The sequence below is a fragment of the Nycticebus coucang genome, chromosome 13 (genome assembly GCF_027406575.1).
Source record: "Nycticebus coucang isolate mNycCou1 chromosome 13, mNycCou1.pri, whole genome shotgun sequence".
In the NCBI taxonomy this organism is placed as follows: Eukaryota; Metazoa; Chordata; class Mammalia; order Primates; family Lorisidae; genus Nycticebus; species Nycticebus coucang.
Window position 1 is genome coordinate 32876639 of NC_069792.1, and position 14185 is coordinate 32890823.

General features: G+C 40.0%; 1 protein-coding gene, 1 long non-coding RNA gene and 1 other non-coding gene across 4 annotated transcripts in view; 1 reads left to right on the top strand and 2 right to left on the bottom strand.

Annotated features, from left to right (window-relative positions):
- The window catches only part of LOC128563575 (uncharacterized), a 60907-nt gene extending 49534 nt beyond the window's left edge, over positions 1 to 11373 (bottom strand). For both annotated transcript variants that reach the window (XR_008373831.1, XR_008373830.1), the window contains exons 1-4: positions 11222 to 11373; positions 7999 to 10132; positions 7381 to 7510; positions 4583 to 4687 (exon numbers count right to left, since the gene is read on the bottom strand). This is a non-coding gene — a long non-coding RNA (uncharacterized LOC128563575). The remainder of the gene's footprint in view (positions 1 to 4582; positions 4688 to 7380; positions 7511 to 7998; positions 10133 to 11221) is intronic.
- LOC128563566 (uncharacterized) overlaps positions 1 to 14185 on the top strand; it is an 856840-nt gene that overhangs the window by 237317 nt on the left and 605338 nt on the right. The window lies entirely within an intron of this gene.
- On the bottom strand, positions 8139 to 8223 carry LOC128564170 (small nucleolar RNA SNORD87). Its single transcript, XR_008374038.1, has one exon. It is a non-coding gene; the product is annotated as a small nucleolar RNA SNORD87 (small nucleolar RNA).

Sequence of the window (14185 nt, forward strand, 5' to 3'; positions counted from 1 at the left end):
TTTCTTTCGTGTTTCTCTGATGATTATGGATGATGGGCATTTTTTCATGCTTTTGTTAACCATTCATCTGTCTTCTTCAGAGAAGGTTCTGCTCATGTTTTTTTCCAGTGAGAGATGGCATTCTTTTTCTGTTGATTAATTTGAGCTCTCTATAGATTCTAGTTATTAAACCTTTGTAAGATTTGTAACATGCAAATCTTTTCCCATTCTCAAGGTTGTCTATTTGATTTGCTTGTTATCTCCTTAGTTGTGCAGAAGCTTTTCAATTTAATTAAGTTCCACTTGTTTATTTTTGTTATCGCCATTGCTATGGAAATCTTCTTGATAAAATCTTTCCCCAGGCCGACATCCTTAGGAGTTTTCCCCACACTTTCTTCTAGGATTTTTATCATTCCATGTCTTATATTTAAATCTTTTATCCATCTTGAATCAATTTTTTTAAGTGGTGAAGCATGTGGCTCCAGTTTCAGTCTTTTACATGTGGTTATCCAGTTTTCCCAGCATCATTTATTAAGAGGGATTCTTTTCCCCAGTGTATGCTTCTATTTGGTTTAACAAAGATCAAATGGCTATAAGAGGCTGGTTTCATCTCTTGGTTTTCTATCCAGTTCCAAATGTCTCTATTTTTGTGCAATATCATGCTTTTTTGATCACTGTGGACTTGTAATATAGCCTAAAGTCTGGGGGACTGATGCCTCCAACTTTGTTTGTATCACTAAAAATTGCCTTGGCTATATGTTTTCTTTTTCTGGTTCCATATGAAATGAAGAACTATTTTTTCCACTTCTTCAAAGTATGATGTTGGTATTTTAATGGGAATTGCATTGAATCTGTAGATTGCTTTGGGAAGTATAGACATTTTAATAATGTTGATTCTTCCCAGCCAAGAGCATGGTATGTTCTTCCGTTTGTTAATGTCTTCTGCTATTTCTTTTCTTAGGGTTTCATAATTCTCTTTGTAGAGGTCCTTCACCTCTTTTTTTAGGTATATTCTTAGGTATTTAATTTTCCTTGAAGCTTCTGTGAAGGGAATTGGTCCTTGATTAGCTTCTCAGCTTGGCTATTGTTGCCGTAAACCAAGACTACTGATTTGTGACATTGATTTTCTACCCTGACCCGTTACTGTATTTCTTGATCACTTCCAGGAGTCTTGTGGTTGAGTCACTGGGATTGTCTAAGTATGAGATCATATCATTGGCAAAGAGCAAGAGTTTGACCTCCTTTGCCCCCATTTGGGTGCCCTTTATAGTTTTCTCTTACCTGATTGCATTGGCTAGAACTTCCAGCACAATGTTGAATAATAGTCGTGATAGAAGACATCCTTGTCTAGTTCCAGTTCTAAGTGGAAGAGCTTTCAGTTTTGCTCCATTCAGGATGATATTAGTTGTGGGTTTGTCATAGATGGCTCAATCAGTTTAAGAAATGTACGCACTATGCCTATATTCTTAAGAGTTCTTGTTAGAAAAGTATATTGAATTTTATCAAATGCTTTTTCTGTATCTATTGAGAGGATCCTATGGTCTTTGTTTTTGCTTCTATTCAAATGGTGAGTTACATTTATAGATTTGCATATGTTAAATTACCCTTCCTTCCCTGGGATGAAGCCCACATGATCATGATGTATAATTTTTTAATGTGTAGCTGTAATCTATTGACTAGGATTTTATTGAGTATTTTTGAATCTATATAAATTCATGAAATTGGTCTGTAGTGCTCCTTTTTAATTGGATCCTTTCCTGGTTTTGGTATCAGGGTGATGTTTGCTTCATAGAATGTTTTGGGGAAGGACCTTCATTCTAAATCAGCGGTTCTCAACCTGTGGGACCCACAGGAATTATATTAAAGGGCCACAGCTTTAGCAAGGTTAAGAACCACTGTTCTGGGCAGCGCCTGTGGCTCAGTGAGCAGGGCGCCGGCCCCATATACCGAGGGTGGCGGGTTCAAACCCGGCCCGGCCAAACTGCAACAAAAAAATAGCCGGGCATTGTGGTGGGTGCCTGTAGTCCCAGCTACTTGGGAGGCTGAGGCAGGAGAATCGCCTAGGCCCAGGAGTTGGAGGTTGCTGTGAGCTGTGTGACGCCACACCACGGCACTCTACCGAGGGCCATAAAGTGAAACTCTGTCTCTCCAAAAAAAAAAAAAAAAGAACCACTGTTCTAAATGTTTTAGAATAGTCTCTGCATTATAGGTGTGAGCTTTTTTTAAAGATTTGATGGAATTCTGGTGTGAAGCCATCTGGCCCAGGGCTTTTTGTTGGAAGATTTGTTTACTGTTTCTTTGATCTCAGTGCTTTTCTCCCCCTCTCTCCCTTCTTTCCTCCCCCCTACTCTCTTCTTTCCTTCTTCCCTCCCTCTCTCTCTTCATCTCTTCCTTCCTTCCTCTCTCCCTTCCTTCCTCCCTCCCTCCCTCTCTCTTCTTTCTTTTGAGACAGAGTCTTACTTTGTCACCTTCAGTAGAGTGCTGTGTCATCATAGCTTACAGCAACCTCAAACTCTTGGGATCAAGTGATTCTCTTGTCTCAGCCTCTCTAGTAGCTGTGACTACAGGCACCCGCCACAATGCCTGGGTATTTTTTTTTTTTTTTAGCAGGTCCCAGCCAGGTTTGAACCCACCAGCCCTGCAGCATGTGGCCAGTGCCCTAATCACTGAGCTATGGGTGCCCAGCCCACATTCTCAAATTTCTGGCATAGTTTCTTGTAGTCAGAGACAATATCTTATATCTCTGTGATATCTGTTATTGCCTCCTTTTCATTTCTGATTGAAGTTATTAGAGATTTTTCTTTTTAGTTTCTAGTTAATCTGGCCAAAGGTTTATTTTATTTTTTCAAAGAACCAACTTTTTGTTTCATTAATTTTCTGAATGATTCTTTTGTTTTCAATTTTATTTGTTTCTAATTTAATTTTGGTTATTTCTGTTCTTCTACTAGGTTTGGGATTAGATTGTTCATCCTTTTCCATTTCCTTAAGATGATTCATTAAGTTATTGATGTGCTCTCTTTCTGTTTTTTGGATATAGACATCTAATATGATAAATTTCCCTCTTAAGACTGCTTTTGCAGTGTCCCACAGGTTTTGGTAACTTGTAGCTTCATTGGTGTTATGTTAACAATTTCCTCCTTTATCTCTTCCTTGACCCAATTGTCATTCACCATAAGGTTGTTTAACTTCCATGCCTCTGTATGGGGCTGAAAAATTTTGTTGAAGTTGAGTTCCACCTTTATTACCTTGTGGTCTTAAAAGATACAAGGTATAATTTCAATTCTTTCCTAAAAGGTCTCTTTCATAAATCTGAGCATTTAAGTTAGGTGTATAAATGTTTAGAATTGAAATGTCCTCTTGTTGTATTATACCCTTGACCACAATTAAGTGACCAGCATTGTGATTTTGATTATTTCCTTAATTAGTGATGTAGAACATCTTTTTCATATGCCTATTGGTCATCTGTTTATCCTCTTTGAGAAATGTATGTTTTAATCCTTACCTATTTCCCGCCCCCTCCACTCTAATCCCCTGCATGACCCCCATTTTAAAAATCAGGTTGTTCTCTTACTGACTTGCAGAGTCTTTCATCAGAGATATGATTTGCAACTTTCTATTTCCTGGGTTGCCTTTTCACCAGTGATTGTATCTTTTGATGCAGTTTTTAATTTTGATGTGGTCCAATTTATTTTTTGTTTTGGTGCCTGGTTTTGGTGTGATATTCAAGAAATCACTGTCAAATCCAAAATAATTCAACTTTCCTCCTGTGTTTTCTTCTAGACTTACAGTCTTTTAATGTTTACATTTTAAAGTCTTAGAACTCTTGCATTTAGGTCTATGCTCCATTTTGAGATGATTTTTGCTATGATGTAAGCTAAGGGTCCAACTTCATGTTTTTTCCACGAACAGGTTCCAACTCCTGTTTTTTTCTCCCCATAGAATGATCTTACTACCCTTGTTGAAAATCATTTGATATATGCCAGTTTATTTGAGGGGCTATTCTAGTCCATAAATTTAGATATTTACCTTGCCATGAATGGTTTTAACAACTGAGAAATGTACTGCAATGGGTTTATCCTTGATCATTCATTTATTCTTTTTACCCATATTCCAATACCTTCTTTTGCTACTATTTTCACCTCTAAACATTACTATTCAGCTTCAAAACTAATGCTTTTTACAATTTCCAAGGTTTAAAATGTAGACATCAAAATACTTCTTCTGTTGGTACCAAACTAAAGCCGCTTCCTTAGTTTAAAAGAACAAGTGTCAGATTTACATGATTATCGACATGCTCTATTGAATGAGTCAGAACTTAACTTTTACATTTTCATTATTTTGTTTGATAAGAGTGATTTCACATTTGGCTTTTTTTTTTTTTTTTTTTGGGCCGGGGCTGGGTTTGAACCCACCACCTCCGGCATATGGGACCGGCACCCTTCTCCTTGAGCCACAGGCACCGCCCTCACATTTGGCATTTTAAGTATTCCTCACTTACATTCTGTTTCCTTCTTTAGGAGCCGCTGTATTTTGTGTTGCTCCAAATGCAGTATTTCCATTTGAATTGCATAATGAAGAGTATTTAGAGGAAAGGGATATCTACCTGACTCAGTGCCAACGACAGCTCGAACACGTATGGACCAGGGACAGGTATCTTCTCTAGTGATGAATAAGTGACTTGAGGAAATCATTTTTTCTTCATTCCTACCTAAGCAGGGGAGAAAGTGTATTTGAGAGTGATTTTTTAAAAATTTAAGTATGGCCTCCTCAAAATTAATTCCTAATGCGATAAATACTAATCCAAACCTCTATAGCCAACAGCAGAATTGTAGAACAGTGTGGACAATTTATAAGTGATAAAGTTGTCAAGGAGAATACTACTTAAAAAACAAATTCTGGTTAGCTCAGAATATCAATGGTGAATAGACAAAAATATAAATAAGCTGAACAAGGTGAAAAATAACTTTTATGTAGTCCACTATATTTGTCACAAGATGGCAATAATGCTTTATCTACAAATAATGTTAAACTATTTTTTTTCCCTTACACTTGTGAACTTGTCAAAACTAGTGAGTAAAGAATATATATAACCTTTTGTATGACTCCTGGTGGTAGATCAAAACTTTAAAAAAAATTACTTAACCTTAAACTTCAAATTTAAGGTCTTTTCATGCTTTTTTTGACATGTCTATGACATAGTTTCACAAGCCCTAAATACAGAATCTGGAAAAGCCTTGGGAATTCCCCATATATTATGCACGTGTCAGGTTAAATGAAAATTTACATGTTATCAAGGAGACTGTAATTTATAAATTGGCTACTTAGCCCTCACTAGTTACAAGAAAGGTTCCATAAGGCAAAGAAATCAATTTGGAAGCCCAGTCTTCATTTTTGTATTTTTAGAGACAGTCTCACTATATTGCCCTCAGTAGAGTGCCACAGTGTCACAGCTCACAGCAACCTCCAACTCCTGGGCTTAGGTGATTCTCTTGCCTCAGCCTCCTGAGTAGCTGGGACTACAGGAGCCCACCACACCTGGCTAATTTGTTGTTGTTGTTGCAGTTTGGCCAGGGTTGGGTTCAAACCCGCCACCCTCGATATATGGGGCTGGTGCCCCACTCACTGAGACACAGGCACCACCCCCAGTCCTCATTTTCGAAGGAAAGTTTTTCTGCTCTGAAAAGGCAGAAACATCATGAGAAAACGTATCTTGTAAAAAATTCTTAAATCTTTAGTTCTCATTCTTCAAAGCCTTATCGAAAGATCACATCCATTCACAGAAAAGCAAAGTATCACCGAACTGTCACTTTATTAACCAAGATGCTATCATGCATCATATCTTTCAAAATTGGCACTTCAGTTTCTTAACCAAACAGCAGGACTACTCACCAACTCTCTGAGATCTAGATCACTATCACTGAACACCTACTAGTGCCAGGGACAATGTTAGAAGGAAAAGCCAGTTTTTAACGTTTACATATTACAATTTTATGCTACCAGTTAGCAAGATGCTTATCTTCTGCTTCTCGTGTACAACTCTTTTACGGTTCTCTATGAGATGAAGGCAGAACACTTCCCTGTCTTTATCTTCACCTAGCGAGAAATCTAGTTTTCAAATTCAATTCTTTTAATCCTAGACAGACCTGCCGGCCCAGTTTCTCCTAACATAACACAATTATTACTTGTACTAAGATTAGGATTACTGTGTTCAAAGATGAAGTCAAACTGAATAAAATAAAAAAAAAAAAATTTTAATTAATATAGGCTCACTGTTGCACTTGGTACACTGTTATGGCCTCATAATTCACAGCAACCTCAAGCTTTTAGGTTCCAATGATCCTCTTGCCTCAGCCTCCCAAGTAGCTGGAACTACAGGCACCCACTACGCCACCTTTATTTTTTGAGACAATCTCACTATGTCGCCCTCAGTAGTGCGCTGTGCTGTCACAGCAACTTCAAACTCTTGGGCTTAAGCAATTCTCCTGCCTCAGCCTCCCACATAGCTGGGAGTATAAGCGACTACCACAACACCCAATATTTTTTTTTTTTTTTTTGCAGTTACCATTGTTGGTTAGCTGGCCCTGGCTGGGTTCAAACCCGCCAGCCTTGGTGCATGTGGCCAGAAATGTCTCACTCTGGGTCAGACTGGTCTCAAACCTGAGAGCTCAGGCAATCCACCCGCCTCACCTCCCAAAATGGTAGGAATACAACAGGGGTGATCCACAGTGCCCGGGCCCTTAAAATTTAAATCTTAAATAAAATCTATAATCACAGAAAGGTGATAGCTTTTACGTAAGGGACAATTTGATTGCATTCAAGCATTCAAGAGTCCTACCGGTTTTTCAGGTACAATAGAGAATTACAAAGGGGAAGCCAGATATGACACATGCAGCGATTAGGGCCTCTCCAGAAATTACCAAAAGCTACAAAGGGAAAGTGGGGAGGGAGTACAGGAAATATCTCACCATGCTTTATCTCAATGAGATCACCACCCACAAATGAGCCGATTACATTGTTAAAGTATGCTAAAAACAGGTCTGATTAGTAGTGACTATTAAGAATACAGCTATTTTGGCTCGGCGCCTGTGGCTCAAGCAGTTAAGGTGCCAGCCACGTACGCCTGAGCTGATGGCTTCCAATCCAGCCCTGGCCCGCCAAACAACGACAGCTGCAACCAAAAAATATCCGGGCGTTGTGGCGGGCGCCTGTAGTCCCAGCTCCTTGGGAGGCGGAGGCAGGAGCCTCTCTTGAGCCCAAGAGTTGGAGGTTGCTGTGAGCTGTGTGATGCCATGGCACTCTATCCAGGGTGACAGCTTGAGGCTCTGTCTCAAAAAAAAAAAGAATACAGCTATTTTAAAAGAAAAGAGACTTTAGTGCCCAGCAATTAAAATAATTACTCACATTTATTTTCTATATCATTTATAATGAAGTTAGTAAAACCAAGTAAAATATTCATTTTCATCATTTGCTTCTGTTCATCTGTTTTCTTGCAGTCTTCGTTCTTTCTTCCATAATGTTGCATGGCACACCTCTAAAAAATCAGAACAGTGAAAATCATTTCATAATCAAAGATAAAGTTAACCACATAACCTCAAACAGTGGCTTTTTGCTGAGGTTTGGTGCCTGTAGCTCAGTACTTAGCGCACCAGCCACATACACCAAGACTGGTAGGTTCAAATCCAGCCCATATTTCCCAAACAACAACTACAACCAAAAAATAGCTGGGTGGTGTGGTGGGCGTCTGTAGTCCCAGCTATTTGGGAGGCTGAGGCAAGAGAATTGAATTGCTGAAGCCCAAGAATTTGAGGTTGCTGTGAGCTGTGGTGCCAGGGCACTCTACCCAGGGAGACAGTTTGAGACTGTCTAAAAAAAAAAAAAAAAAATTCAATGCTGAGAAAAGGAAACCATATCCTGACATGCAAAGGCAACTGCAACAGCTATTGGACCCAATCCCTTGGATTTATCAGACACTTTTAACTGTCAACAGATGTGGTCGCTTTCCTAGTTACAATTACTTACCTGAGGCAACAAAGGAGTATTTCAAAAAACTGCAGCTAAAGGACATCCATCTGCAGCTACCTATGTGCTAAGGAGAAAGAACATTTAGCCTCTTAGTAAAAAATTGTACTACATACCATTAACATAAACCAATATAGTTTACTGGCATCTCAGTCTAAGAATTATTTCTTCAAAGATATCCTCAGCTGGGTAAACGGCAAAAATTTAAGTCATCATTATGCCACCATTATCAACGTCAATAACACATCAAACATTTTGTGTATTGCTTGTTAGTAACAATAGCACCACGATTCCCAAAAAGATGTCATTTAACACTTTTTGTACCTCAATATATGCAGTGGCGGTTCTACTTTTTCATTGCCATTTTCTGTTAAGCTTTTGGAAAACATCTGTCACAATGACCTTCACACACCTTCAAAATTCATAGGATTTGTCAGACCTAAAAATTAAATTTTCACTGTCAATTCCCATTTGTAATTGCATTTGTTTGGCATGTTATATGAAGGAATAGTCTAATAAAAATTTCATTCCTGCCGGGCGCAGTGGCTCATGCCTGTAATCCCAGCACTGTGGGAGGCTGAGGAGGGAGAATCAATTGCTTGAGCTCAGGAGTTAGAGACTTGCCTGAGCGACAGTGAGACCCCGATTCATGAAAAAAATGGAAAAACCCAGCCGGGTGCTGCCTTGAGCACATGTAATCCCAGCGGCATCCAGAGGCTGAGGCAGAGGGGTGCCTGCAGCCTGAGTCTGAGGCTGTGGTGAGCTACCACGCCCACTGCACTCTGCTCAGGGGCATAGGGTGGGACCCTGTCTCAACAACAACAAAATGTCATTCCTGTAAGGAACCCAACCTACCTTTTGGGACTCCAACCCACTTTTTAATAAAAGTACCAGTATCTCTTGTTCAATACATTTCTAATGGAATAAAAGAACACAATTCCTGTTTCATTACTTCTGATAGTATTAACTGACAAACGCAAAATTTAAAAACATCTGTTAATGACTTGAGTGTTTTAAATCTTTTGATTGGTTAGTACCTAAAAATTACATAAATGATGGAAACATTTTATATCCTTCATCATCACAGTATTGATTTTAAGACACAATGGTCCTAATGAGTAGACAACCATTGCTTTTCTGTCCTAGAGCTTGACTAGAATGCACTAAGTCAGGTTAAATGCTAGATGTACAGAAACTAGGGTGAAGATTTTCACCTGAAAACAGTACAATGGCAAATCTAGTAGTTTTAGAGAAGGGATGCCTTACACTGTCAGCATTACCAGACACATTCCTACAGAATTAAGTTTAAGTTAACTGAATGTACACAAACAGGGCAAAGGAGATGGCCAGGGCCACACAAATGTCACACAGCACCTCAGGAGTATAAATCATTGAGCTAGACAATTATTGATGTGATTTATGAAGACATACAAGTTTGGACCCTGCTAAACTATCATTATTTTCATGTCTTGAAATGCTGAAATATTTCACTTGAGTATGAGGAATAAAATTACTGCTTGTGAATAATTCTAATTTGGAAAATTTCAGTTTAGTATTATGATTCACAGGAACTACAGACAACTACATGCATACTCATTCTTATAATGCCTATGTTTAAAGATACATATGAATAATAAACTATCCATCTCACCTCCCAGCCACAGGATCAAGAAACCGATGGGCACAAAACTAGAGATAGGTACTACTAGATGGGGGGCAGGGGAATGGGGGTGGGAGGTAACACAGCATTGGCAATATTACCGCTTTTAAATGGGTCGTTGAGTTCTTTTGTATTTATGTTTCAGACTTTCATGCACTACCTGTATTTTTATCAAACAAACACTTAGCTTGTAAATTTCTAGAAATCCCAGCACTTAGCAACAATTCAAACCACATAGGGCTTAAAATTAAGGAATCCACGGATTATAGAACCATTACATTCATCCTGTTGACAGCTAACTCTTAAAATTACTTCAAATGAAACAATGTATTTCAAATCGGGAAGAAAAAAAAAAAACCCAGGAATATACCACGTCTCACAGATGCCTTACCATTTTTAAACGTTTTTGAATTGCCAGCATGTTTTCCAGTCTCCCCACAGTTGACTGATGTACATCCGGAAACACCCATATCCCTGTGAATTCAAGCACAGGCACAAGGGTAGGCATTTACAGCCTAAGGGCCTTGCAGAACTGCACGGGCTGTTCTCCAATTTCAATGTCTTTTCTCAGAACTTATTTACAAGGAAATTTACAGGAAAACGCGACTCGCTCCACTTACGGCTAGAGACAAGCATAGACCCACAGTAAACTTCGTTTAGAAAATAAAATTTCCCACCATTGCAAGAGGGACTTTACCTAACAATTGCAATCAGTGTAACCTGGCTTACTGTACCCTCAATGAATCCCCAACAATAAAAAAAAAAAGTAAGAAAGAAAATAAAATTTCCCACGATTGCAAGAGGGACTTTACCTAACAAGTGCAATCAGTGTAACCTGGCTTATTGTACCCTCAATGAATCCCCAACAATTAAAAAAAAAGAAAGAAAGAAAGAAAAGAAAATTTCCCTGTAGTCCCAGCTGTTCGGGAGGCTGAGGCAAGAGAATCACGTAAGCCCAAGAGTTAGAGGTTGCTATGAGCCATGTGACGCCAGGGCACTACCCGAGGGCGGTACAGTGAGACTCTGTCTCTACAAAAAAAAAAAAAAAAAAAGAAAATTTCCAAACCACAAAGTAATGTTAGGGATGGGTCGTCTTATTACCTAGGAGATAATCACCTCCCCCGCGTATAAACTGCTCCCTTATAAATGATAAATAAGCCGCCCATTTAAAGGAAACCTGAACAAGCCAATGCCGCACGCTCAGATTTGCAGGGGTACAAAAGGGACCCGGCAAAGCAGAACAGGAAGTTATCTGGCCGTTCCTTCCAGGCACCTTTGGTTCCCGAGTCATGCAAGGCCCTTTATACTAACTTCTGGGCTCACAGTCAAAATCAGCGCTGACGGAGTAGGCTGCGCTAAGACTTCCAGGTGGTTACTCACAAACGCCGGCTCAGGTGGCCGGAGGGCTCGTGGCCCCTGACGGCGAGGGGAGCGTCACCTCCTGGGCCAAACCTGAGGCGCCGGCTGCGGCTGGGCCGGAGCAAGGCGGCGCGGCGCTCGGTACCCACGAAGCGAGAGCCCGGCCCGTAGGAGAGGAGGAAGAAAGACCGCAATGGCTCTTACCTCCAAGAGCCCAGCTACCGACTGGAAGGCTCAGCCGCTTTCCCATGCGCATAGGTAGCAGTTCTTCCCGCCCACCCGCATAGCTAGCAGTTATTTCCGAACCGTCCTCTCTCGGCTGCCGCGCGGAAAACGAGGCGCGCTGTCCGCGAGTAGCTGTTGGACTTCCGGGGCTAGACCCGCCCCTTCCGGGACTCAGTCCCGCCCCGTCCATGCGCAGTGCGGGCAGACACTAGCTCCGGTGGGGAGGTCTGGCCTTTGGGTTTGGGTTGAACAGCTGAGTGTAACTTTGCTAGAAGCATTTTTCTTTTTTTTTTTTTTTTGAGGCACAGTCTATGTAGCCCTTGGTAGACTGCCGTGGCAGCACACAGCTCCCAGCAACCTCCAACTCCTGGGCTTAAGCGATTCTCTTGCCTAAGCCTCCCGAGTAGCTGAGACTACAGGCGCCCGCCACAACGCCCGGCTATTTTTTGGTTGCAGTTCAGCAGGGGCTGGGTTTGAACCCGCCACCCTCGGTATATGGGGCCGGCGCCTTACCGACTGAGCCACAGGCGCCACCCAGCATAGAATTTTATTAATAGTAGTTTTTTAAAAATTCTAGGCCGGGTGCCATGGCTCACGCCGTAATCCTAGCACTCTGGGAGCCCAAGGTTGGTAGATTGCTTGAGTTGAGTTTGAGACCAGACTGAGCAAGTGTGAGACCCTATTTCTAAAAATAGCCTGGCTTTGTGGCAGACGCTTATAGTCCCAGCTACTTGGGAGGCTGAGGAAAGAAGATCTTTTGAGCCCAAGAGTTTGAGGTTTCTGTGAGCGGTGATGTCACGGCACTCTACCCAGGGCAACAGAGTGACACTGTGTCTCAAAATGAAAAAAAAAAAAGAAAAATAACCATTCTTTAGTAATATAATCATGATTACCTTAGAAAGTTTTATATTTTGTAGATACGAGTGGATTCTGGAGCAGGTAAGATATTATTTTCTTCTAAGCTGTCAGAATCTATGGTCTACACTTACACATGTAAATCTCATTTGGAGAAACTCATCTCCTCATATTTGCAGTATAAAATGAGGTTGGAACTGGTAGGAAGTTGTCTGTAAAAACCACATCCTCGGGCTTTCCCTGGCTGGATAGTAAGCATGTCAAAACAGAGTTAATGCAAGCAAAATGTAAATGATCCTAGTCACAGATGCATGACTTTTCTATGTAAGATTCTTTTACCTCAGGCAAGATTATTTTTAAACATAATATTGACATTGAGATAATCATAGTATTTATACTTCTCGTCAAGGTTAAAGTTCCAAATCTGTGGAAAAATATATTAAATTGTCAGAAAATAAGGAACTGATCTGAATGAAAGTTGATTCTTAAACACTTGAAGTACATCAACTTTCCCGAGATAATTTTGGTGAAAATTGCCTTAATTACTTATGATTTCTGCCAGGATCTAAAATAAGGAGTTAACCACAGTGACTTTAATTGTCAATGGAGACACTAGTGTTTTCCTTTTCTGTTTAAAAATTTAACTTTGACATTAAGAATAAACTTTGAAAATAACTATTTAAATGTTAGAAATTCTGAATGTAAAGGGATGTTTTAAAATTACTTGAGCTGGCCATTGAGACCTGGTGGGAAGTCTGCTAGGGGACTTGAGAGACAATTTTGTTCTTTGATGAAGATACCTGTTTGCAGACAAGCCACTCTTCTTTCCTAAGACACTCTCATCCAGACATTCTTACCTGTGAAAGAATGCCTGTCCCTTACTGTTGCAACTGTCCTGTTAAATGAGAGATTGTACCTGAGATGGTAAAATGGAAAGAAGGAACCAGCAACTGAAAGATACTGAATAGTCACAGAATTAACTAGAATGAACTAGCTAGGGAGCAACTTCTTGTTATGTGAAATAATACATTTTTCTTATTCTTTAAAACAACTATTCAAGAATAATGATGTGGAGCATTGAGAGGTGGAACTAATTGAAAATTATGATGCCATTCATACCCCAGTGATAATCTAACATAAATTATGTCCTGAAATTAACATCCCATTAAACCTTTCAGTGAGTTACAATACGAATTTAACAGCTCTTTTCTCAAATCCTACTAGCTCCACTTTTAAGGAACAATAAGTATGCTGTTCTCAAAAGTCTCCAAGGGAAAAAGGATGATTGACAAGGAGTATGTTAACTGGAAGGAATCATTAACCAGAAGGTATAACTATGTAGAAAACATGTGAATATCCTCAGTGTGTGTGTATTTACACATTTGTTCTTGTGTGTTTTACATATATGTGTGTCAGAGACTACAAAGAAAAGTCAACTTTCACGGGGTGTCATACTTGTGTATGTATGATCTGTCACCCAGGAACTTAGAAACCTTGGTCCACTGGTGAGATTATGTCCTCCTTATCTTCTTGTGTTAACCACACAGGACACAAATACAAATAGCAAGGTCCCATTAAAAGAAAACAAAATGAATGACCATCTTCCACTTTGTAATGGCCGTCACAAATAAATCACGCAGTTTGTCAAATAGGAAATATTTTCTCAATGTGCATAGGCCTTACTTTCTCATTGGCTCATGTATTATATCTGCTCCTTTTTTTGTTGATTCCTGCTTAGCTTTGAAGACCCAGCCTGTCCCCAAACAATTATCAGAATTATCTCCAAATCCTGATCATTCCCCCTTTGTAACTGGGCTTTCATATTATAACAGAATGTAATGTTGGGCAGTGTGGGACCCTCTCTCTGAGTTGGTTCCTTCTTCTTCCATAGTAGAATCTTGGGACAACAGAATGAGACAAATCATTAAAGCATAGGACCTGGCAAAAGTCGAGTATCATATGAGGATGATGGAGTGTTGAAATCTATGCTATTCTGCCTCCTGCTTCTTCCCCTTTCAGGCCATTTGGGCCATTGCAATCTTTCTAAACACCTTTGATGTACAGTTTGCTGCTATGACAACAGCAATG